The sequence below is a fragment of the Cupressus sempervirens genome, chromosome 1 (assembly GCF_028749045.1).
Source record: "Cupressus sempervirens isolate cs-2001-9-10 chromosome 1, ASM2874904v1, whole genome shotgun sequence".
NCBI lineage: Eukaryota > Viridiplantae > Streptophyta > Pinopsida > Cupressales > Cupressaceae > Cupressus > Cupressus sempervirens.
The window spans coordinates 140,182,675-140,209,103 of record NC_143118.1 but is presented as its reverse complement, the minus strand read 5'-3'; the positions used below and the strand labels follow the sequence as shown (position 1 = coordinate 140,209,103).

Below are 26,429 nucleotides of genomic sequence, written 5' to 3'. Positions count from 1 at the left end.
CTACGAAAGAGTCAGGTAGATCAGGTAGCAGCAGAGAGGTCTCAGGAGGAGACAAGTACCAGATTAGTGGCAGTAGAAGCCAGTTTGGCTATGCAACAATCAACTTGGGAGACAAAGTAGGCAACACTCATTGCCGAGAGGGAATCAAAGAAGGCAACATTCTTATCTCTGTTGGAGGAAGCAAAGCAAGCCAACAATTGGCTATAGATGGAGTCGGATGCAAAAGAGGTGGAGCTCAGGAATATAGTAGAGATGATGAAGACAGCTTTAGAGATTCAGATGCGGGCTAAGGTAGATTTGAACACTTGGACCTAGCAGGTGCACGAGTTATGGGCACAATTGAAGGCTACTATACCTGCATTACCAGAGACACAACCTTCTTCTTAGTCTTGTTTTGATGTACTTAGTTGTCTCTATTTTGTCATCCGAAGATGACTTTTTTTGTGGGGGATGATGTTATCAACAAAGTCTAAACACAATCGACGAGATTAGTTATTGTCTGAAAGGTTGTGTGACGGTTGAGTCACCCCTTCGGGATATATATGTACATTGTCCAAATTGAACTATGGATCATCATTGTATATTCTGCTTATATGAATAAAGTACTATCTCGTTCAGTGTTATATTCTAGTCTCTGAATGCAACAACTATCAGTTTACCTTGTACGGTAACTAAAAATAACTTATACTTGAGAATCAATTTGATAGTCTTTTGATTATTGAGGTATTTGATGCTGATGCCTTGTTTGAAGGAAATGATGAAGTAAGCAATAATTTTTTTTGAGGAAATGAAAGGTGAAATTGACATGTCAATGAGAGGAGAAATGAAATACTTTCTTGGTTTGCAAATAACTAAGATTGAAGATGGTATTTTTATGTCTCAAACTAAATATCTTAACGAATTATTAGTAAGGTTTGGTATGGAAAATTGTAAACTAGTTGGGACACCTATGGTAACAAGATGTAAATTTACCACTACTGATGATTCCCCTAACACTTTTCAAACAAAGTATAGATCTATGATTGGTGGATTGTGATACTTAAGTCATACTAGACTTGATATTGCTAATGATTTGGTATTGTGTCAAGATATCAAGTAGAACCTCAAGAATCTCATCTGGCAATAGTAAAGAGGATTTTTAGATATTTGAAAGGAACATTGGAATTTGGCTTATGGTATGATAGATCTAATGATTTTACCTTATATGCTTATACTAATGCAGATTGGGCAGGAAACATTGATGACATGAAAAATACAAGTGGAGGGGCAGTCTTCCTAGGCGAGAGATTGGCTTCATGACTAAGTAAGAAACAAGATTGTACATCTCAATCTACTGCAGAAGCAAAATATTTGACAACAACAAATAATTGTAATTAGTTTATTTGGATGAAACCAATATTGGAGATTGGTATATCTTTTTTTGAACCTATTAATATGCATTGTGATAATAGAAGTACTATAAACATGTCAAAGAATCTTGTGTTACATTCAAAGACTAAGCATATAGCTATCAAATATCATTTCTGAGAGAAAAAGTTGCAGAGAATTAATTTAGATTGAAATATGTGAGTACAAAGGAATAAGTTGGAAATATCTTTATTAAGCCTTTGCCTAAGGACACTTTCAAATATCTCAAAGGCTTGGGGTGATGGCCCCACCTTATGAAGAGTAATTGATGCGGGAATGCATCAATCCAGTACAATCATAACACATTCATACATTTGGATGTGATGCTTGGTACTGCTCCTTAGGGGGAGTGGTCGCATTGAGCAGAGCTATCCAAGAGCTCTTTTTTGATCAGATTTTGATAACAGTGTCTCTTGACTTGATTTTTGGTTGCAGATTGGCTTGATCCAAAGCAACTATTTGATCAGAGGAATTGCATATCTTTCTTAAGGAAAGAGGTTAGTTCGACAGGGAGAGAACTTTCGAAGGGGGAGAGATTGTTGATACTTAACATTATTATGGCACCCTTTGCCATTAATGTCAAAGGGGGAAAAACCTTTCATCAGGGAAGGTATGTGTATGGGAAGCTGAAACACTATATATGTTGAGGATATTTAGAAAGTTATACTTTTGGATTGATAGCTTTTTACCATATGTTGCCATTAATGCGAAAGGGGGGGATTGTTGAGATTGGGAGGGATTGTTGACAATTGGAAAGGTTGTTCAGGTAGCAGACATGTATTAATGACAGGCTTTGTCATTGATGTCAACATATGTTTTGAGGTTGGAAATAAACTCAAATTTTGTATGTTATAGGTCATTGATTAGTTCAATGCAAACAATGATTGGCAGTTCTAGATGTGTGAGCATACTTTGTGTTATAGGAGTGTAGACATATATCTATTGTCACCATACTTTATGTGATATTCTAGTTGAGTTACAAATAATTTAGTAAAGACTAGTGAGTAGGGATTTATGCAAGAGGTAGTTGCAGTATTTTGGCTATAGCTTGATGGCGAGCATAGAGGATGATAGAAGACTTTTTGGTGCACGTATGTTTGGATTTGTGGATTATTTGGTTAATTTTGGAAAGGTCGCTGATGTGTAACGTGTGATATGTTTCATTGGCAACCGATTGAATAATTGTAGTGTGTTGATTATTATTGACAAGTATTAATTATGTATTGTAGCATGTGAAACACTTCATGCAATGATTGTATAATTGCTTAAGAAGGCATGCATGCATTAACATGGTCCTATGTATTTAATTGTGCAATGGGGAAGTCCTAATAGGCTGACTTAATTGATTATTTTTAATTGGTATAAAGGAAAGTTATTTTCCTCATTTGTATTTATATGCTTGGGATGTATAGATGCGAGTTGATGTTGGAATGTCACAACAGAGTTGAGATATCGTCAGATGCTTTGAGAAAAGGTATGAATGGAATCTATCATTCCTACTGGACTTCAAAGGAATTGTTTTGACAAGTAAGTTGTAGATGAGTCAATGCACATTTCTTGGGTTTGTTATCCTGAAGTAAAGGTTGTTTAACCTTTCATCCTTTGAGCAAGTGTGCTCAGGCATTAAGCTTTTTTTGTTCTCATTAGCTCTTAATAGGGTTGCAATGTCCCCATTTTAGCAAGCTCCTGTAGTTAGGCTTAGTCAGTTCATCATGACAATCCTCGTGAGTTGGCAGTATGTTTTGAGGGTCTCTTAGGAAAACTTGCTATTCTTAGTAAGTCTATTTTGAGGTGGTTTCTATTTTTAGCAGTGCAATAGAGGCACTAACAATTGATCTTCATCAGTAGTGGATTGGGTGTTTACTGTACAGGGTAAATGGTTTATTAATACATTCAGACATTACACAAGAACATGTAACATAGAAGTATTCTTTTTATTATTTGCATGCATGCAGAAGATACTACAAGATTCAATATGATTGATTACAATGATCCTTACAAAATCCATTCCAGAGGTGTACATATACCTTTCCGAAGGGGTGACTCAACCGTCACACGCCCATTCAGATACTATTCTACCTGTCAGCTACAATATAGATTTTACCAACAACATCATCCCCCCCAAAAGAAAAGTCGTCTCTGGACAACAATACAACAAAACATAGTACATTAACTGACTAACTATAGATTTGTTTCTATCACACCACTTTCACATTTGTCCCATGCCTGCACCAAACTGGTCTCCAAAATACGTTTTATCTGTAGCCTCTGCTAACACAATACTGTCACCTTAGCCAATTTGACCTTGATAGCCACCTGTGTCACCTTCTCTGCTTCAAACTCTTGGGTACACTGAGCCAAGTGTTGCTCTACTGCCTCCAACTGGATGATCAGCTCCTCTCGAGCTCTCTATGCATCCACCAAGATAGCCTTACGTCCAACACCTACTCCGAGTGCCTCAAAGTGTAGCATCCTTCTCGAAAAGCTTCTCAAGTGCCCTTTCCACCTCTGACATACAAACACTCCATGCCTACAGTAGCTCTAGGTCTCATCAACTGGTCACACTTCCCACGATTGATGACTACACTGATTGGGGGTCTAGGGGGCATCGCCCATAGTGGGGTCGAGGGGCAGCACCCTCGCAGGGTCCTGGGGTAGAGCCCCAAGCACGCTCCCTGTTGCGATACAGGGCGCGGTCGGGGGGGAGCGCCCCCGCCGCCAAGACTAAATTAGCACCCTCAAACGCACACAAAACTCCATGGAACACACCTTTTTTGTGATTCTCTTCCGATCCAATACTCTTTTTGCCAATGGCTTATGTTTTACTACCTTTTTATGTCTTTCCCTTCCCTTCGGTATCATATGTTACTCATTCTGAACTGTTTTTATTTTTCGTCAATTTTTTTTTTTTAAAGAACCTCCTGCTTCCTGAAGAGTATGGCTCCTTCCTCTTGGTGCAGTTGCTCTCTTCCAATGTGTGACTGCTTTTCTTGAGGGTATATGGCTTCTGTTGCCTAAATTCTTTTTCCAGTTGTGTTTGACCTTTGCTTGAACGAGCCATCCTCATCCCAGAATGGCTTCATATCCCCTTCTTTTTAGTGGTATGACTACAAAGTCGAGCAGGAACAATTGTGTTCCAATAGTCACTGGTTGTGCCATTAGGATCCCTAGAGGCTTAATACCATGTTGGTCTGTAGTTAGCAATTGGAACGTGGGTGGCCACAACGTTGGCTGTCCCAACTTCTTCTAGGTATCTTATGGTAGGACATTTATCTCCGAACCTTCGCCCACAATTGTGTTTGAGAGGATTGTTCCCAATATACCTATTTCTACGACTACCGGATGCCTTCCTGATGTAAGGGCTAGCAACATTGGGTCTGCTGCACTTGTTATGCTTTCCTTCTCCTTACTGGGTTCTTCTGGTAGTTTAGCAGCTGGGGCTATGTTTGTGAGTGCCGTTCGTAGTTGGGGCATTGTGAGGATCAGATCGTTTAATTTTACTGGCACTTCTGTTTTTAATATCCGCCTTATGATGTTCTGTTTTGCACAGTTTCTCATTGAGGTACCCGCAGTGTCCACCTTCTTCGTTTGTGATTTTTCTGACTGCATCCCTTTCTCAATTTCTGCCTGTGCTTCTTCCAATCTCTTCTTTTCTTCCGTTGGTTCTGGGTACAACTTTTCCTATTTATGCGTGATTGCCAGGACTTACTCTTCGTTCATTTCTGTTTCGATGCTGATCAAATTCACTCCTGATTTCGATTTTGGGCACTTGCCATCTTCATGGTCTCCAGGACCACACCATCTACATAACAACTTCAATGTGTTCACCGTTGTACAGTTCCATGCAAAGTGGCCCCATAAGTTGCATGCCTGACACTGAACCATCGATTAGCCGTTCGCAACATATCGAATCCGACTACCTCCTCCATTATTATTGTTGTTGTTGGTGTTGTTCTATCCCCTTCTTTTATTTCTGTACCCACCTGAGGTGGCACCGTCATTGTTTGTGTTTCCGTTTCCTCCTAGTGTGGATGCTTCCTGTGTCAAGAGCACTTGTTGATGCCCTTTTGTTTTCATATTAAATGGGCATTCCTTTGTGGAATGTCCCACGATTTGGCATATAATACAAAACTGATTCTTCGGACAAGATCCCTTGGTGTGACCTTCCGTTTTGCATTATGTGCACCATAGCTCATTTTCTTTAGTCTGGCTATTTCCTTTCTGCATATTCTTGAATTATTTCATCATCCTGATCATATCCTTCTAGAGAGCATGGACCTTCTTACTGCCCTTTTCATCACCACTGCTATCTTCAGAAGAGGATTCATCCGAGTCGGATGATTTGCTTTTCTTCTTCTTTTTTGTTTTCTGTTCACTTTCTAAGTCCATCGCTCGATTGTATGCTTCAGTATACAATGATGACGGTACGATCTTCATTTTCCTTTTTAACTCCGATCATAGTCCTTTTATGAACCATCTCTTCTTCAATTCGTCTACTGGCTTACTTTCCATCTTATTTACTAATTCTTTTAACTTTCTAGCATGTACATGGACAGTTTCATTTTGCCCTTGTTTTGTGGTGTAGATTTCTGCTACTATCTCATTGTCGTCTCGTAGCAGTTGAAACTCTGTAATAAATTCCTTCTTTATGTTTTCCCATGTCATTAGATTTGCTAGATCGATGTTAGAAAACCAATTGATTGCTACACCTCGGAAGGTGGCTTGAAATTGCCTTGCCCATTCATCTTGGTTGTTTTCTCCATTCGCTATCCAAATCGTCTCGCAAGTTTTGTGGTCTCTAATCGGGTCAGCCGTGCCATCCTCGTCGAACTTTGGTAACTTTTCCTTTGGACCGGCCATCAGTACCCTTTCTTTCTTTTGTTGTGTGTTGCTGTTGGTACCTGTGTTGTTCTGTACTTCCATGTTGTTCTATACTTCCATGCTGCTCTGAACACCCGCGTTGCGGACACCTACGTTCTCAAGTGGCGTGAAGGCTTCCTCAAGGACTTGGTTGTTTCAACCAAACTATATCTTCTCGTCAGGTGTATCAGGGACGAAGAGTTCACCCCACGCTCAAGTTCCTTCGACACTCCAAGCCGCGCTGGTCCTTTCCCTTCTGTCCGGATTCCCCCTCGGCGTATACCAGTTTGCCAATTCTTCCTTTGTTCCTTCGATCACCCTTCGCCTTTCTTGGGCTTCTTCTATCAACCTTTCCCTTGATCGACTTGGCGATTGCACTCCATTCTTTAGTGCTCCTGTGGTACCGTGGTCACCTCCTGTGCCACCACTGTCGTACCCTTTGGTGAGTTGTTGGAGTCTGTGCCTCTGGTCGCTTTGCTGTGTGCAGTTTAATACTTCTCATGCCACCGTTATGCCGTCATCTTCACATGCATTGAAGAAGATGTGGCAAGCAGGAACGATTGGCAATATTCCATAACTTCTGATGACCATGCAGCTAGGAGCTCAATCATCGTAAGGCCAAGACAAAAAAAATTGACAATCGTTGTTACCGCATCAGTGATAGCTACATGCAACACGAAAAATCTTCAACGTTTTCTCTCCAAACACAAAAATCTACAGACTGCACACTCATTCTGAAAATTCTGAGAAATGATTTCATAACAATCTCTATCGTAGATACTTACACATTGGTGCCTCCAAATACATATCACACGAGAGTAATAGACTCTCTAAAGTATTTTGCAAAGATACTAAAAATTATTAATAAATATATTTAGTATTGCCATCACCAAATTCTGATAAAACTTTTGCTCATTTAGAAGCTCATTGTGATTTGGTAGGACTTAATGCTCGCACAACCGACCTCGCCAAAAAAACAATAATAGCCATTTCAAATGTTGCCGATGAGAAGACCAAGTAGATAGGAGAATAAGAAATGGCAAATAGAATGGGATGAGTCATTCCATCTTCTCATCTCCATGGCATAACTTGTCTTTGAATCCTACATGATCCCAATGCTTCAAAATGTTATATCCATCGGTTCAATCTACGCGCCTCAATCCTTTGAAAAAATTCTGACCTTCTAACCCAACAACGACTTGAAAGATGCTACACATTAATATTTTCCTTCTTGATTTGCAGTTTGGAAACATGCGGAGTGACAACAAAAATGTGATGCAGAAGGCATTGCAAAAGTCATGGATAATTATAGCAGAGATGATCGCCTCATGTGGAAACTTCTTGAAGTGATACCAAGGTGGTGTGAGAACCTCGAAATATTTCCTAGTAACCATAAATATGAAGCTACAAAAACTTTTAAAGAATATCAATAGAGAGATAAAAAGCAGTTCCGATAAACAAGATGAAATGACAATATTAAAAAAAGGCACTACAATCAAAGAATCACTAGACCGATCAAAAGGAAGAGCGAGAAACATCCCGACTAAAAGAACTGAGGATCGCCTCCGAGAAATAGAAGATGACTCAAATCATCGCAAAAACTCAAAAGATTATATTAAGAGATAGAGAAAATATCAGAAAAAAATGATGCCAAAAAAATAATGAGAATTGTAAAGTCACCATATGCGAGGATTTCAAGGGAGACCAAAACAACCAAAGCTATGACAAAAATGCCCACAAAGAAGGCATAGGAGCAATAGCGAGAAGAAAAGAAGCTAAAAGATCAAATATAATATAAAGAGCACGAAGCCTAAAATGCTGAACACCAACAAGAAAATAAATAAATATATTGTCGATATCAACCTGGCTTTGATACCATGTTAAAGATAGAGCCCATAAATCAATGATAAATGGCAATAAGAGAGATTAGAAAAGAAACAAGAGACACTCTGAATTATCTTGGGAAAAACTGTCAAGAATGAAGTAAAAAACCTAGTTGCAAAATATCATTTTATTGATAATGAAATTCAAGTGTACAATGCCTATCACTTGAAGGAGAGGCTCTTTTGTTGGAATACCGGGATCACTGAGCGGGGGGGGGGGGGGGGGTGCGGGTGAATTAGTGATCTATAAAATCATTCAAATTTTAACTTTAATTCAATGATGCAAATGCATTTATTCCATTAACATTATTAATCATATGTGGTTTAGATGAAAGATAAAATGAACAACATTGTAAATATACAAATTCAAATCATGAACACCATATTTATAGTGGAAAACCCTCAAGGTCAAAAACCACTTTCTCAAATTCTTTCTTATGCTTCACTTAGAAAATGTGCCTCACATAGCATACATTAAGCCTCACATAGCCAAATTGCCTAATATAGCATTCTTTTGCCTCACATAGCCAAACTGCCTCACATAGCCAAACCACCTCACATAGCATATTTAGAGGCACCCACTTCCTTCATATACAAAAATGATTATTTATTTCAGAGGGCTACTCTGTTTCTATACAAATCATTGGATTCAAGAACAATCTGCATGTTCCATCTTCAAACTTCCTGTAGCAACCAAAGTTCTTGTAGCAAAAACTGTTAGCATCAATAATACAAAATCTGCACTAGTCTTCAAATCTGATTAATAATCAGTCCCATCAAAATCTCTATCATGATCTGCATGAATATCAAATTCTAAACCAACCATTGTTCATAAGAATACCACCCTTTCATTGTTCCCAAAAACACTTCATTAGTCTGCAAACAATCTGATCAATAAATAATATTTTCAAAACCTATTGCCACATCTGCATTCACAAATCTGAAACAAATCCAAATCTGCATTATACTTCATTGTTTCAGTTCACAACTTTTGTAAAAATAGTCAACATCATTAATAAAAATCTGCATACATATTCCAGCAGTCAAAATCTGATCAATAAATGTTCTTGTTACCGTTTCAATCTGATTAAATAATAATCCATCAAGTCTGATAGAAATATTTAATTTAAACCTCTATTGACAAGTCAACTTATATTGCTGGAAATCTGCATTTTTAGAACTTCAAAAACCTTTTGATATAAATGAATGCAAGCGAAACGAACTTGCTATCATTACAATAAAAAAATCAGAAATTCTAACAACAATCTTCATGATCTTCCCATAATATCGTGTTTTCTGATTTTTGCTTCTCATAGAATTAATTTTTGCAGACAAGCATACTTCCTCATATATACTTCATTCCATCACCTTTATTTATAATGATCAACAAATTTGTTCTTCAAAATAGATTTGTAACCGATTTGCAACCAATTCCCTTTAATAAAGAATTTTGAATCTCTTAACATTAGCCATCAAAATAGCTTGTATTTTTTTTAAAAAAAAATGGTTTTGATATTCATTTTAGGTTTTCAGATGCATTCCAGATTATTACAAATCAAATTAAAATTAAAAACAAAAACTGTTTTTCCATTTTTATAAGTAGATTCTATTGGTGACAGGAACTTTGCGAACCTCCTGGAGCAGTAGACTGATTTTCACAAATTGCTTTGTTTGACCTTCTAAATGCTATCAAAATATTTTCTAGAAGAAAGAACATTTGTAAATAACCTAAATATCTTCACTTGCAAATTTTCAAAGCTTTATGAGCCCTTATAAAAGTTAGATAAATTTTCTACTAATTGCGAGCTCTAAAAATCTGAATCTGCAAATCTGAATATGAAAATTTCACAAGTTGACAAACATGAAGAATCATCAAGAATATCATTTCACCATCAAGAATTTCATTTCTCCCTTTCACCCTTTTTGACATCAATGACAAACATGCCAAAGTCAATATCTTTACATACCAACTGATGCTCTCTTCAATGTCCCAAAATGTGACTCTTAATTACAATTACAACTCTTCAAGTTTCTATGCCTCAACGAATGTCGAATGACATGTCATTACTTTTAATATTACAATTTAAACATAAGTGTCCTTTAAGTAGAAGGTGATAAGAACGGTAATAACGCCCATATTTCCAGAGATAAAGATCACTATTGTAGCTACAGTCTTCAATAGGTGTAAACATCTCCTAATGATCAGGCTGCATTCAGATGCCTTGGTAACATTGTACAACCTCTTTGATTAAACGCCACACTTGGTCATTTATTTCTGCTGTAAAAATGCCATTATTGGCGTCTATTCTGGTCAGCCACAACCATATTCCTAGGCTGCAATTTGTCTTGAGAGGAAAGCTAGATGTCACATGGCAGGGAAGCAATGCTAAACAGTCCAGCAGCTTATCGTGCCTTGTCCATCCCAGGTTCCTCATATTTAATCGTAATTTCTTATACTGTTGCAGCATTGGCTAAAATATACAATAAATTGCAATTGTTCCACATTTCAATATTTGGCATATTAATGTGAATTGTTTATTTAATATTTCAGTATTTTCATTTTACGCAGACAAATATATATTATAAAAAACACTAAAAATTTCAAAAAATATCACTCTCACTCTCTTTCTCTCAACAATATCAGTTAGAGTCTACTTGGGCTCTTTATAGTGGTATCAGAGTGAATTCGTGCCAGTTTGCGGGAAGTTGGGTTTCAGCATGGCTCAAAGGTTTATTCCAAGTAGACATGACACCCGCAAAGATCACACTTCTCCACCTAGTGATGGAGAATTTGAGATTTAGTTTGGTAGTACGGGTGACAAGGGTGCAAGTGGTTTAGGAGGTTCAACTAGTACAGGATATAGAGATGCTGGCATTGGTTCTGATATTGTTAGAGAGGCTAGAGAGACTTTTAGAGATCTAGCACATAGACAACATCATGTTGTTGATGTGCTGCAATAGCGTTCTGGCACACTGTAACGAATTGCACTTCCTAGAGGGTGGAGTAGGGAGAGGGGTACTCGAGATGATTCTGTCAGTTCACATAGGTCCCAAGTTGATGACGGGTCTAGAGTTGGGAATAGGATTAAAGCAGAGGACCGGGGGAGGACTGAGGATAGGATTGACAAGACAGGGTATACGGGTGCACATGATAGGCCACAACGACTTACTTTTATGAGACCAGAGGTTGACATGGTCAATGCTGAGACTAAGGCTGCGCCTTTTGTGGATGACAGCGCATTTGCTGAGTGGGATGCTCTTCCGCAAGCCATCAAGCAGAACCTTAATTTTGATAGATTTCTGACATAGAAGCAGGAGCATACTAGAGGTAGGCCTACATTTGAGAGACAGAGGCCTAGGCAATTGAATTTGCGAGAGGCAGCTAGTAAGATGACCTTAGCCCACTTTGATGGTAGTGGCAAGGTGACAACTCGAGCTTAGGTCCATAAGCTCGATACATATCTGGCATTGCATCTTGTGACCAAGGAGGACACTATTAGATTTGTTGTGCTACATTTGGATGGAGTAGCCCATAATGGTGGTACCATGGGTTGGTCTCCTTACATCATGATCAAATTTATTCCTATTAGGAGTTTGTGGACAGATTGAGAGAGCGATTTGATTGGAAGAATTCAGAGGTATATTTCTTGGAGTTAGCTCAGTTGAGGCAGACAGGTGGCTTAGAGGCCTTCATTAGTGAGTTTCAAAGGCTTTTAGTAATGGTATGTGATATCTCTGAATGGATGAGAGTTATGCTTTTTATGGAGGGATTGGTTGAGCCACTCCGAGGATGGGTTAAGTCCTTGGACCCACCTACCTTGTAGGAGGCAACAAAAACGGCGAGAGATCTTGAGTTATCCATGTCTCGAGGCAAGTATGCTTTGGAGCCTTCTACCTCTCCACATATAGATGAGGAACACTCATCAATCGCTGATGAAAAAGGGAAATCAGCTGGGAAGAGTGATGAGGCATCATGAGAGGATTTGAGGAGGAAAGAACTTTAATTATGGTGCAAAGGACCCTATGCTAAAAGACACACTTGTACATTGAGGCCTAGGGGAGTGACGAACCATACTTTGTGGATATACTATGATGAGATCGAGGCTGAATCCTCACAACAGCCTGTTGGTTTAGATGGTGATGATCAGGATTTCAGTGAGGTATATACATTGAGAATTGCATACAGCTTCATATTTGATCCCCATGTAGGATCTCTATTAGGTGGAGAGTTTGTTTGTGCCTAAGTATGATGTTTGGTAGGATAGTTTAGGTGGTGCAGGGAAAGGGGATGAATTGGGACTTCCTATTGAGTTTCTTCCTTGTGATGTTCCAGTTTCTACATCATTAGCACGAGTGTTGAGTGTAATAGGGACATCACACACATTTTTCTATGGGATCTTGGTGGAGGTTGGAGTTTGATGTGCTACTAGATTGCTTGAAGAAAAGCAATCTTGAGAAGGGAGGACTCTAATGTCCCCATTTTAGCAGGCGCCTGCAATTAGGCTCAGTCAATTCATCACAACGACCCTTGTGAGCTGGCAATATGTTTTGAGGGTCTTTGAGGCAGACTTGTTATTTTTATTAAGTCTATTTTGAGGTGGTTTCTATTTTGAGCAGTTCAGTGGAGGCACTGGTAGTTGATCTTCATCAGCAGTGGATTGGGAATATTCAGGGAGTTAGTATAATAAGTTATTTATGAGGCTTTAAATTAGTAAGACACTTTACCTTATTTTCATGTTATAAAATGAAAGTGTTATTGAGAAGCCTCTTGAAGTGAAAGATGTCTTCATGAAGCCATGTGCTTGAAAGTTATTTAATTAAATAATTAGTTGGAAGCTTCTAATTAATAGGTGTGTTGATGAAGCAACTTTAATGAAAGGTGTATTAGAGAAGCCAAGCGCATTATAAAAGAGGCTTTATGAAGCAATTAGATCCACATTCTTGTTTATTGCTTTGATATTTTGGTGAGGGTTTGAGGTTTTCCTAAGATTCTTGGGGACTGATTCCTCTGGAATGATTCATCAATTGTTGCTGTTGTAAAGCAATTGAATTGCTGTTTGAAGCTAAATTGATTATTCAAATTCAGTGCTGATGTATACTGAATTTTTTTATCTGATCGTGGGTGACCTTCCTTACTGTATTGACTGTTACTTGGAAGGGGGTTTTAGAAGCTGAAAATTGGTGACTGATATTCTTGATTCTTGAGTGCCGTTGGTAGCATTGCTTGGCATTGGAAATTGTTGTGTCTTGGTGTCTCTATTTCCTGCAAAATCAGGTGCCTTCATTTCTACATATTGGGTGATCACCATTTGTGAATTCAGGTGGTATACTTCTGCATTTGGTGTCAACATCTGCTAATGATTGTGCTGCATTCAAACACTCTGGTAATATTTTACAGCCTGTCTGATTAAACGCCACACTTGGATGTTTATTTCTGCTGCAATAAAAACACCATTACTGGTGTCTATTCTGATCAGCCGTGGCCATATTCCTAGGCTGTGATTTGTCTTAAGAGGAAAGCTGGACGTAGAAGTCCAGTGGCTTATTGTGCCTTGTCATTCCTAGGTTCTGTTGATGTCAGTTTTGTACCACTACATAACATATAGCAATTGAACACTTGATATGGGATATCAAACACTCAATTCCTCTCTTGAAAAGTTAATACTCATGAAGACATGAGAAAAACTCCAATGTTCCTTACACCTATGGATACTAACTTAGTTATTGATGTGATTTGCTGGTAATCATGTAGGCGGCCTTATGTTGTTCATTCAAGGATAATTTGGGTTTTGGGATGATGGTGGGTTTGTAAAATATATGAGTGCCAGATAATGTTGATGGTGGTGATGATGGAGGGGGGTGATAATGTTCTAATGACTTTTACCTTCCTAACTTTATTAGAATGAAATCCGACTACTCAACTACTTGCTATTCTACTTCTACTCCTATGAATGGAAGGATTAGCAAATGGATGGGGATCGAATTTGATGAAAGCTAACCAGCGGCTCTACCTCCATAGATGCAATGATTCAAAGGAAAAAGACTAGTTTACCACGCAAGGCTTCCCAACAAGCCGCTAGGATGCTAGTGGCCTAATTATAGATTCCTATCAAACATCCACTAATATCATCATGCAACTATCCATCTACTCTTACTTAACAACCTCTTGAAATAAAATCTACTTTAACAACTTCAAAGGAAATCTAATTCTAACTATTGGAAGTAGAAACCATGCAATAACACCAAATGTTCTTAATCACCATGCAAGTCACAAAAATGATAAAGAGAGGCAATTTTGGTATTATCTTAAGCAACAATTTTCTCCGACCCTTTTACAAATGAGAGCAAATGGCCTTATATAGAGGTCGAAATTACAACTGACGGTACAGAGAAAGAGGTAAAACCAACGATCTAGATTGGATCCTAGAAACACTAATTAAGGTTGCCACCTCGTCGGCCAATGAGAAGACGCCACCTTATCAATGGACCAATGAAAAAAAGGAAAAGTGACAACCAATGAGAAGGCACCAAAATGGTAGCCAATCAGAATCAAACACCTATCCTACCCAAGAAGGAGAATTTGCCACTTGGGCTTACATCAAATGATCTTCTATTATAGTTCTACCCTTTTCTTTCATCTTTTTAGCCAAAGTGATGAACTTGGCTAGCTTGTTGTCAACTTCCTTCATGGGAGGTCAAGGTGTATGTTTCATCTTGAGCTCAGCTGAATGCATCATGTTGCTCGCTGCTTGTAGTGTTTTCTCATGATCCTTCTCATATTATTTCGTGTATCCGATAAAGGCATTGAGGGAGGCAAGAGTGCCCAAATGTTTCTTCTTGATGGCAACCTTCCCCAACTCATTCAATCTCGATCCAAATTCTGTCTCATTGATGTTCTCCTTTTTGATATCTTCAAAATCAAGCGCAGCGCCAACATAGCTCATCATGGTTGAAATGGAAGTGTCAACGCTTGGGTTGTGCTGTGCAATCTCGTTCTGTACCTCTTCAAGTATTCTCAATCTGATAGTCAAGGCAACAAACCAAGACTCCACCATACTAATCCTCCTTCATCTACCAACTTGGCTCTTTCCAAACATTTCTCCGGTAGCTCAATGAATGCTTGTAGCCTGGGAATGACTAAGTCCTTGACTGGAAGGAAATCCTTCCATTCACCTTCAAATATTTTGAATTTGTCTCTAATAGCCACTAATGACCCGAATGTCGAGACAAAGGAAGGCAAGACATTTAGCCCATCTTGGATTGTATCAGGGATCCAATCCTTGACTTCACGCAGTTGAGCCTTATATCTCTTCTGTGTTGCTCCCACTGTCTTGAGGAAGGGCTGCCTGGTGCAACTATTGGATAGGCTGGCAATCTCTCCAATACTTGTTCTTGCCCTCCAACTTTACAATCCTTTCGTTTGCCTTCCTCAACCTTTCTCTAATTGAAACAATGCCTTCCTAGATCTCCTCACATTCCATGTCATTCGTGATTCTTCCCAAGTTATGCTCTACTATCTCATATTCCTAAGCCACAATCTCATCCAATGCCTTGTTAACCGTTGGTATAGCAATCTGAACCTTTCGGTGACCATCATTGTCACTCCTGATTACCTTTGCCATCGTCTTTGCAATTTGTCTTTGGTTCTCGCTATCACCCTTTTCCATTAATCCTTGGATGTTTTCAATTGTTCGAGCAGTCACTACCTCACCTCTTGGCATAAGCATTTGCCTCAACCATAGTGGTATGGTGCATCTCCCCAAATCTAGATTCGGTTCAACTTGCAAAGCATCACCAATGGCCTCGGGTGCCTGACTTATTTCCTCAATATCAATTGGCCCATCTTCTTCTTCACTAGTAACTGCCATGTCATCTCCACGTTGATTCTCTGATAGAGGAGAGTACTCGGTGCTGTCAGTGTAACCACTTGATTCTGAATCAGAGCTCACCTCTACTGCGACCCCTTGTCCACTTGTATCATCTTCTTGGCCTCTAGCCTCAATTATGCGTTTCCTTGACGGTGCTGCATTTTGTCTCTTTGCTGGAGGTTCCTGATGTTCTCTACCCTTTTCAACCTCCAAATCTCTCTTCTTGCTTCTAACTGTTCCTTGGTGCCGGCTACTTCCTTCACCCTTCTGCCTGACTGAGTCCACTACACCTTCTTTTGGTTTCATCTTCTCATAAGCAAGGTGTACCCTCTGGCTTTGTAATTTCCTTAACTTCTCATTGTACCACGACTCGGTATGCAAATTGATTGTCCTTGTAACTGCCTCTAAGGAACGATCCCGATGATCATCCCAATCCATTGGATTCAACTCGGTTCCATCCACAGTATCATAATCTTTTCTCAGCACATTTTCATCATCTTCCAGTTGATCAGGAATATCAAGGCCTCTCCATTTGATTGCCCTCATCATGTTCACTGACAATCTTGAGAAAGCAACTTTCTCACGTGAAAGTCATCTCATGCATTGGCCCAAAAATCTTCTATAGTGGGAACATGTTTAAATGCATTTCCATGAGATGCCTTGATAAGACCATTAGGATTGAATCCTTGTCTTGCTCTATACCATCTTAGATGATACCATTCCAATTCTTTCTCCGCAACTGCAAAGGCGACAGGATTGGGGCAACTATCATTGCCAATTTCAAATGAGAAGGTAATCCTTGTCTCACCTTTGAGTTTCATCATTCGGTCATAATGCTCAAGTTACTTGGCCAACTCCATCAAAACTACCTCGTCGGGTGGGTACCTTGGAAGTTTCCTGGGACGAATTGTGCTTCTTGCTACTCTAATATAAGTGAATTGTGGAAATTGGATGAACCAACTCCCATACTTCTTGACTTTTGCTTCCGCTTCTGATGAGAGCCTCTTAACAGGTGTCCCTTGCAATATCCTTACTGTTTTCATGGCAAAGGTGTCACAAAACATCTTATAGTCTTTGTTGTTGTGCAAATGAAGCTGTGGATAGCATTCATGCACCAAATATTGCCTCGACCCATTGCCAATTACTCCTAAGGCCTTAAGTCCAAGATTTTCATACAATCTTGCGATCAAATAGAATAGATAGGATCCCATATAGAATTGCTTTTGATTTTGTATGGTCCTAAGTTGCAATTCTAGATTCTCGCTTATGATCCTAGCCCAATCAAATCTTCTTTTCCCTTTTTCAATTTCATCAATAAAGAAGTACATCCAGTTTTCAAATTGCATACCTTGAGCTAGGCCCATGATCCGGCTGAGAAGCACAATGAGATCGCGATATTCTGATTTGAAATTTGACACAGTGAGCCTTGATGATTTGGTGACTCCCTTCTTGCCTTCGTGTAGCCAATCCTGCTTTAGATGAATGAAATAAGCCTTTTGGTTATCTTGGAATAACTTTGTCACCCGATCCATCATTACCACTGTCATGCTTTTGTACTGGGGGATATTGAATGCTTCTTCAACCACTTGTCTATTGATGTTGGCTAACACTCTTGTCCCTTCATCAAAAATGATGGACTTACTAACCAAATCGAACCGGGATGCACACTTCATTACCAATTTTGGACAAGGCAAGGTAGGAGGGAAGGTTGCCGCGTGTACAATTTCACTTCTGTAAATTGTCTTTGCCATGGGGGATTGTCCTTCCTTTAGTTTGTTCCTTAACTATATCATGTTTACTGTGCCGATATTGGTATCACTTATTCGCCTCACTTTTGAGAAGAAGGTGGTCTTAGGCATCATGTCTTCTTTGTCTTTTTTGGTGTTCGTTCCCTTTGGGTTCTTGCTTGCACTAACATCTACCATCCCAAACACTTATTTCTGCCCTTTCGTTCTAAGTGATACGGACTACCCTTATCGATCTCCAACCTTCTTTCTATCTATGAAATTTAGCTTATTTCTGCCTCGCCAAGTCCTATCTCGACACTTATCAATCTCCAACCTTCAACCTAGGGATGAGACTATCACTTATTTCTACCTCTTCATTACGTTAGGATGGATTACACTTATATCTCTCAACCTCAACCTAGGGTGGTCTAGCTTATTTCTGCCTTGCCAAGTGTCCTATCATGGAATCTACATTTATCTCTCCAAACTTCAACCTATCAATGAAATGATGAAGTGGTGGATAATGAATGCAAGAAGAATATAAGGGAAATGAACCAAGCAAGAACAAGGAATAGAATCTACCTTCAAACCAATCTTCACCTCTAAAAATGAGTAGAATTTTACCTTAATTTTGTCTTTACCAATAATCGGGCCCTCTTCAAATTCGGATCAAATCTTGGAAATTTCAAGCCTTCTTGTAGATAATGATGCCCTAGCAAAAATCAGAATTTTGACCTCCTTGAAATTGCCCACATTTGCCAAAATCAAAGTCAAACCCTTGGATCACATAGCCTCTTCACCAACAAAATCGCCCAAATCTGGAAACTGAAATTGCAACCTTTGGAAAGAAAATCAGACTTCAAAAAATCGCCTAAGCAAGAAAAAGTCAGATCTGCCCCAAAATCTGACCTAGGGCAAAAATTCGCCTAAGATGGAAGAAGAAAAATGCCACCAAGCAAGGAAAAATCTGCCCAAAAAAATCGCTTAAATCTGCAAGTTGCCCTTCTAGAGAAAAATCGCTCAACACATGAGAAGGAAGAAGATGGAATGAGGAGATGAGAGAGGGGGGAGCCCCTCTTGTACCAAAATTTCCATGTCCCCTCAAGTTGGCCGACTAGCCCTGTGGGAGAGGAAAATTAAATTAGTGTTTTATTAATGGCCCAACTTTAATGCTATGCTAAAATTAATTTTGCCCATAGTGAAATTTGCTCATTTAATTGCCGGTTGTGACTAACAATTGCAAAATAAAATTAGGAAAGCTTTGGAGATGTTAAAATTTTCATTTAATAACATTTTGGTAATTAAAATATCATTAAAATCGGATTTAGCAAGCTAAAATCGATTTTCAATTTTAAATTACCAATCTCTTTTAATATTTTTAAAATCTTTAAGGCAATTTTAACCAATTTAATGCAAAATTTTGCAATTAAGCCCACTTTCAATTTTGCAATGCAATTTTAAATTTCAACCAAAATAAATCATTTTCTTTAGCATCCAAAATCAATTTTCCAATTTAATTTCACTATCACAAAATTTTCTCTTTTCACCAAAAAATTCAAGATTTTCCAAAACAATTAAATCTAAAAAAATTTCATTTTGAAAATGCTCAAGATTATACAATTACATCCAATTTCCAAAATCTGTCTGTCTCAATTTTTTTTTTTTGCAAATTTATCCTGCTGAATATTGTTCTAACCATCGAAAATGTTGTCTTTGAAATTTGCTTGGCCTAAGGATAAAATTACAAGTTCTAGAAAATCAAGTTAAGACCGGGTGAAGAAAGAAATCCAACCACATCCTTCCTGGCCCGAAGGCGTTCAAAGCATAAAATTTCCAAATTAAAACTTTTGGACAACTCCAAAAAATTTGCTAAGGTAATCGAAAAAATTCCGAAAATCTGCAAAAATTGCCAAGGCTTGCCAGATAAAGGGGGTCCCCAAAAATTTTGGGGCGATAGTGTGAAAACCTCACAATAGGTTCCTCATATTTAATCATAATTTCTCATACTGTTGCAGCATTGGCTTGAATAAGCAATAAATTGCAATTGCTCAACATTTCAGTATTTGGCATTTTTTAAAAAAAAATTTTAAAATTTTTTAAATTTTAGACTGCAGGAATCGGTGCAACACGGCCCCCCTATAAACTGCAGTGCGCCTGGTAAACTTTTTAACGTGACCGGTAGCGCGCGCGACACGCCCACCGGTACCATGAGGACGGGGGAGACTAGAACCCGTGACCAACCCCCTGCAACAGGGAAGATTTAGCCAACCGAGCTAGGGCCTCCGCCCTAGTATTTGGCATATTAATGTGAATTGTTTATTTAATATTTCAGTGTTTTCATTTCACGCATATATATATATTAAAAAAACAAATAAAAACACAATTTTCCAAAAATCATTACTCTCACTCCCTCTCTCAGCATGGTCAGTTAGAGTCTGCTTGGGCTCTTCACAAAAATAGAGGACTTTGTAATATACTGATTAGTTAACTATTCAGGAAACAACAAGAAGCTTTCTAAACACAACACAATATTAAAATAGCCCTTTTGCCATTTATTTGAAGAGATTTTGCAAGTTTTAAAAGCTATGTTAAAAAGAGAGAAACTAGAACTTATCTTTGATATACAATTCCAACCTTGTAGTTTGAATGCTACTATAACAATCATTCCTAGGACTGTTGATCACATTAAAGTCACCACCAAGATGAAAAGTTTTACCCAACCATGAAGTCCACAAAAGAAAGCTCCTCCCAAGTTATTTTCTTCCTTAATAGGACTATTCAGTCTGTAAATATTCCCACAAGAGCTACAAGATTCTTTATGCTCATAAGTGATAGTGAAGGCTGCCAAATAATTTCACACTTTAGTAGGGTTCCAAAGATTACATAAACCAGCTAGAAGTGGAGGCCAAAAAAGAAAACCACACTTTATCAGGGTTTTGAAAGCATTGAAAAATGGCTAAGATCTCTAATGAATAAAAATATTAGCTCCTCAAACTCCAATGACTGCCCTAGAATTCTCATGTTGACCCTCAAGAAGTGATATTGCTGGTTGGAAATAATATAGTCAACAAAGAAGATACAACTAGCAAAATTGAAGTTTAAACCTCCTCAATCTTCTTCGAGATTGTTCTTTGCAAGTCTAATATCCAATAAGCTCTGCACATTTAAAAATCTTTAAATAAAGTCATTAGATTATTCTATAGATTATATCTCTCAACAACTTGGAGAATGTTTCCTACAAGGGGTTTTGTCCTCACAAACTAGAGATGAAGAAGCAGTCTCCTCCAAGTAGATAAGATAAGATAAATTTATTAATGTCCAAGAAGAGATCACAAGGGTTTAAGGGATTAGAAGACATATAACAAGGAAACAACTAGCAACGAGAGCACCAAAGGGTGTCCATAGAAAGCACATGAAGGAAAGCAAAGGCACCAAAAAAATAGAACAAAGAAAGACTAGATACTCCTCACAAACGAGAAGTATCCCAACACAAAAGATACAGTCCGGGGCGACAACGTGCCCTAGACTGTCTCAAGGACTTGGTGGGTGTATGGTGGTGCTGATGTTGTCAAGTGGACCCTCTGCAAGGTCTTACAGACCTAATGCGTCTTGATGGAGAGTCCAACGAGCACTTGTCCCCCAGACATGAGACACAGGAATGGAAAGAGAGGTGATGAGCTGGTGTGGATTTGGTCTAGACAGAAACTGAAGTTGCAAAGTGTAATCATGAAGCCGCATGGACTCCTAGAGATAAAGTGCAAAACACTGCTGATCAGTGTATCTAAAAAATGAAGAAATGGACATGCACACTCCGAATAAGCAGTGGGATCTCCCCCTGATATCAAAGTAAATGTGGCAACAGAAAACAAAATGGGTCTTAGTTTCCATCTCCCCAGGGGGATAAAGGGGACAAACCCTATACTGTCTGTCAATTTGGTGTTCAGTTTGTATGCATAACTGATGAGAACCAACTCTAGAATACCCCAAAGAGATGTAGAGGGCATAAGTCCAACAGGGAGTGAGGTACCAAGGTCGCACAGTAACCCTGTCCTGGATATCCATGTTGTGCTTGGCATAGAAGGCCGTCCTTGGGCGAAGTCCCCTCGGAGGGTTACTTCATGTTGTGATAATATACTATCTGTATATGTCGAGCCTTACGTGCTCATTCAACTCTTGTTGATAGGGAAGGAGGTGAGTAGGGGCATCTAGGGAGAAATGTAAGGGGGCAAGGCGATCCATCACAATCCCAATCAAGCCTAGAAGAGCTAATACCTGGGCGAACCCATAGCGAGCTCTGCCAACAAGATCGGAGATCACCATTGCCTTAGGAGAGCAATAGGCTAGGTAAGAATACCTATGACAACCCTCAGTAGTGTTTGCAAAGCTCCAAAGCCAATGGAGAAACCAAACCAAATGAAAGATGGTCTTGATGGACCCTTATTTTTTGGCAAAATTTAGGGCATCCATTTGAGGAGTGAGACTTTTGTATTCAAGAGATTGTTAATCTTCATCATTAATGTCAAAACTAAGATGCCAAAACATGTTGAAGAATTGCAGTGGTGGATGTATTTAGACATATTGGGGAGCAATGCCAGAAGTCTATACAACTCTGGACTATGGAGGAAGCATATGTCAAAGCCTCGAGAAGAAATAAGTGGAGCACCTTTCAAGGACTTCTCTATCTATATTAATCACACTCCATTAATATTCTGTGATTGCCAGGCCTGAGTGTTCAAAGATTTGATTTCTGTCTGAAAGCTCATTGTCCGATATCTGTATCTTCAGCATACTTCAGATTAAGAAGCCCAGTCTTAATTTGTGGCAGTTTGAGGGAGTTCTCGTCAAGCTTGTTCTTCTTAGTTTTCCCAAATCACCAAGAATCCATACTAGAGGGGGCACATAATTCACCAAGTTACACATTGAGAAAGAATTTGTTTAGGTATATATACAAGTTATTGGAAAGAGAAAGTTGCATTTGGAAAGCACAAAGATGACTTTCAGACTGGTGAAAGAATAATATGAATAATGGCATGAGTACGATCACTGCCGGGAAGACATGATAATCACTCATAACGATAGTGGTTCTGTGTATCACTCACTATTTTGAAGAGCCTGATCTTGACAAAGTGCAGAGGCTTTTGCACCATGATATGCACAGGAATTTGTCCCAATCTCGCCAGTCTGGAAGAATACTTATTGATTTGGACGATGCTTGTTAATCTTTTTTCTGCTCTTCATGTTGAGGTGTTGCTGACATCTCCAGGAACATTCTATCGCTTACATATCACAGGACAACAATAAATACATCCACAACAACTACACCTAGCACTTTACCAATGTGAGCAAGTAGCCAAAAGGGGTCCTCCTTCAGAACTGTAAGACTTGGAGAATTTCAAGAAAAGATGACCAAGGGATGTTAAGGCTTTGATGCTGAAACTCACAAGATACAAGTTGTGTTTTCAACATGTCTTTGTTTGGGTTCTCCCTAAATGTGTACGGCAATTCAGTAGTATGCCTGAGGATGCGAGTGTTTTTTCAAATGTAGTAGTGAAGACCATTGAGAGTAATGTCCAAACAAAACTTATTATCAAGGCATGGAAGAAGTAGCAACGATTTGGGAATCATGTGATATACATGAAGGCTATCAGCAATAATTACTAGATATTCAGTCCTCATGAATAGTGAATTGTTTCTCTTCCAGCAAAGCAAAGGATTTGGAATTGTATTATTATTCATTAATCTAATAGTGCTCTCTGTTATTGCAGATGAATGTATGTGCAGCAGAACCATGGCAGAATTTCCGGATTTCTCAGTACAAAAATTATCAACAGGATAGCAGAAGAGGATGTTCACAAGAGGCATATGGAGAAATATGGAAGCATATATAGCAACCAAAGTTATGTATTCAGATGAAACTCCGTCTATGACACAAAGCATGTACCGCCCATGGAGATTGTTTTCATAACAGTTGGGAGTTTCTATACAGTAAAAAAGGAGACCATGTGCCATAAAAGATAAAGAACAAATAAGCCAGTGGTTTAGAGTATGCCGTGTGTGTCCAGAAAAGAATATTCATTTCGAGTGCCATCTACAGGGTGTTGTTTTTGTCGAGATAAAAAATAGAAGAGTTTGGATGATATACGACAGACTTGGAGATTTGTGGCAACAAATGAAAAGATGATATTCGGTTAGAATTGCCATCAATTTCTGGATATTCAGAATTATGTGAGGAAGGCCATGCAAGGACTCCTGATGCATAGATCAAATCAACCCATCAAAAGCCCACTAAGGAAATGAAGACATAAATGAAGTGTAGAATGGCTTCAACAGTAAGGATTTAAGAAGGTTCGTTTGCAACCAGAATGCTCCAGGTTGTTCCCGGTCACTTTGATGCTTTGGGTTGTGTTTGGTTTGCCATTTTTGAAAGACACGGCTACATGAAAAAGGAAAGTTCAGGGGGATTACGCATGATGGAAGTTACGAGTATTGACCAATGGTTGCATTTTAATATAATTAAATCTTTAATGTTGGGTAGATATTAGTTTCAAAAGGGTGCGATGGTTAATAATGCTCCTTCATCCTTTATAAATAAGGGATGTAAAAGACACAACAGGGGATTCATATTCATACATATACATTTCTAAAATTTTTATGGCAAACCTGATATATTATTTTCTCATTGGTGGAGAAATGATTTTTTGAACTAAGCTATTGGATTGTGGATTATTGAATAAATTCTTACGAGATTTTGAGTTAAATTGTATTGGGTGGATCATCCGTAAGGAGTGTCTTCAATGCAATTTTATTTCCGGCATGATTAGTAAGAAATATTTATTTTAATTTATTATTAAGTTGTGTCCTTTATAAATAATTTTATTTATTTTCTATAAATATTTCAATATTCAGATAAGTGGACTGGGTCATTATTGCATTTTAAACTTGATAAACATAGATATTGTGAAATATTTAATTGTTTCCGTATTTATGTCTAGTTTGTCTTTGTAGGAGTTAAAGTGCATCTTAGACTAGTTTAAAATTGCATTTATATAATTGATCCGTTGCGCCTGAATTGTTAAAATTGTTTATAGTTTAAATACATTGAACTTTATAAAGTTGTACGTTTCAACTTATAATATTGACTCTAATTGCCCATTTAATTAAGCACTGGTCTTTATATTGCTCTTGATTCATAATCCATATGCTAGCAAATTTTTTATTTCCTTCCATTAAGGAATTGATATCATCATTTGTTGCATTAATCTATAATTATTCTTTATTTAAAACATTATCACTTTATACAATCATTCACTTTTATTCTTAACTCGTAATTTGCAGATTTGAAGTTTTCTATAATTCTTGCCATTTGGAAAACTTTCAATATACTCACATTCTAATCAATCTGTTATAAGGGTCTTGGATTTAAGGTTGTTGTCCAGGATCAGGTATACCCGCCTTGGTTTTGCAGAGCCAAAAGTGTAGGGAACTCGGATCACATTGTTCAGTTCCGTCAAGTTGGCCTTAACCAGTTGGATATCCCAGCATCAAGCAGGCAAGGCTCGTAGGATTCCAATCTGTAGTTTTAGGAACCAACAGGTCCCAAGTGTGAAAGGATGAGCCCCAAACTCAACCAAGATGATATTGTGGGGGGTGGACCGATGGCATTTGATAATGCATTTGAAGGAGGAGGCTTTGGATTCTCAACCAAAGCCCAATCATAAACCAAGAGAGAGGGCCCCACATAATAGAGCCATAGAGGATGTAGAGGATGATCGGTTTGACCAAAGAGTTCAAAAGGAACATCTTGGTCATGGTATCTTGGAAGTGGTGTCTAAAGTATTGTCTCTCAAGTATAGCCAGGTAGTCGAGCCCCTTATTAAGATGAGGCTACATGACAGATCTCAAGCCGAAACGAAGCCTAGAGAACTTAACCCCTAGTTAAGTGTAGGAGGATGTGATCTCAATTTCTAGGCCTTGAAAGTGGAAATGGAGATGCGAGGTCTTCAAGCAATTGAAGACCATCACTTGGGCCTTGCCCATCTTTGTGACTAACTACCACAAGTAACAAAAGGAGGCCAACTCATCAAGGAGCCATTGGAGCTCCTCAAGGGAGGAAGACACAAGAAGGACATCGTTGACAAACAATAAAATGAAGATCAAAACCTGGTGTAAATGACACCTATTGCCAGGGAGTGAGAAGTCACGGAGGGAAGTCTCGAACTCATCAATAAAAATACCATTGAGAGTATGAGAGAGAGTTAGGAGAGTAGGAGAGAGAGGGCATCCCTACTTCACCTTAGTGGTGCTTTAGATAGGATCTAAAAACCCTAAGGAGTCTTGAACCTGCCCACAACACCCTCATAAAACCTCCTGATAGCCGTCAAGAGTTTCTGAAATCCCAAACCCATGTCTCTGGAAAAGTGTCGTCCGAGGAACAGAATCAAAAGCTTTGCAAAAATCAACAAAGCAATAGTAGACTTTTGCTGAATGGTCTTGCGCCTCCTTTATGATAGTCTGTAGGGTCAATATCGTCTATGGTTTGAAAATCAGTACAAAATCTAGCCTACCCCCTAGCTCGACAATGCTGTTGATCATGCTCCCTGGATAAGATAGTGTTCAGTACAATGGCATAAAACTTGGCAAATATATGCCCAACCATGATGGTCCTATAGTTATCGAGGTCAAAA

General features: G+C 38.6%; 1 protein-coding gene across 5 annotated transcripts in view; it reads left to right on the top strand.

Moving 5' to 3' along the window:
* The window catches only part of HDA2 (histone deacetylase 2), a 182,503-nt gene that overhangs the window by 11,785 nt on the left and 144,289 nt on the right, over nucleotides 1-26,429 (top strand). The gene's annotated exons all lie outside the window — the stretch shown is intronic.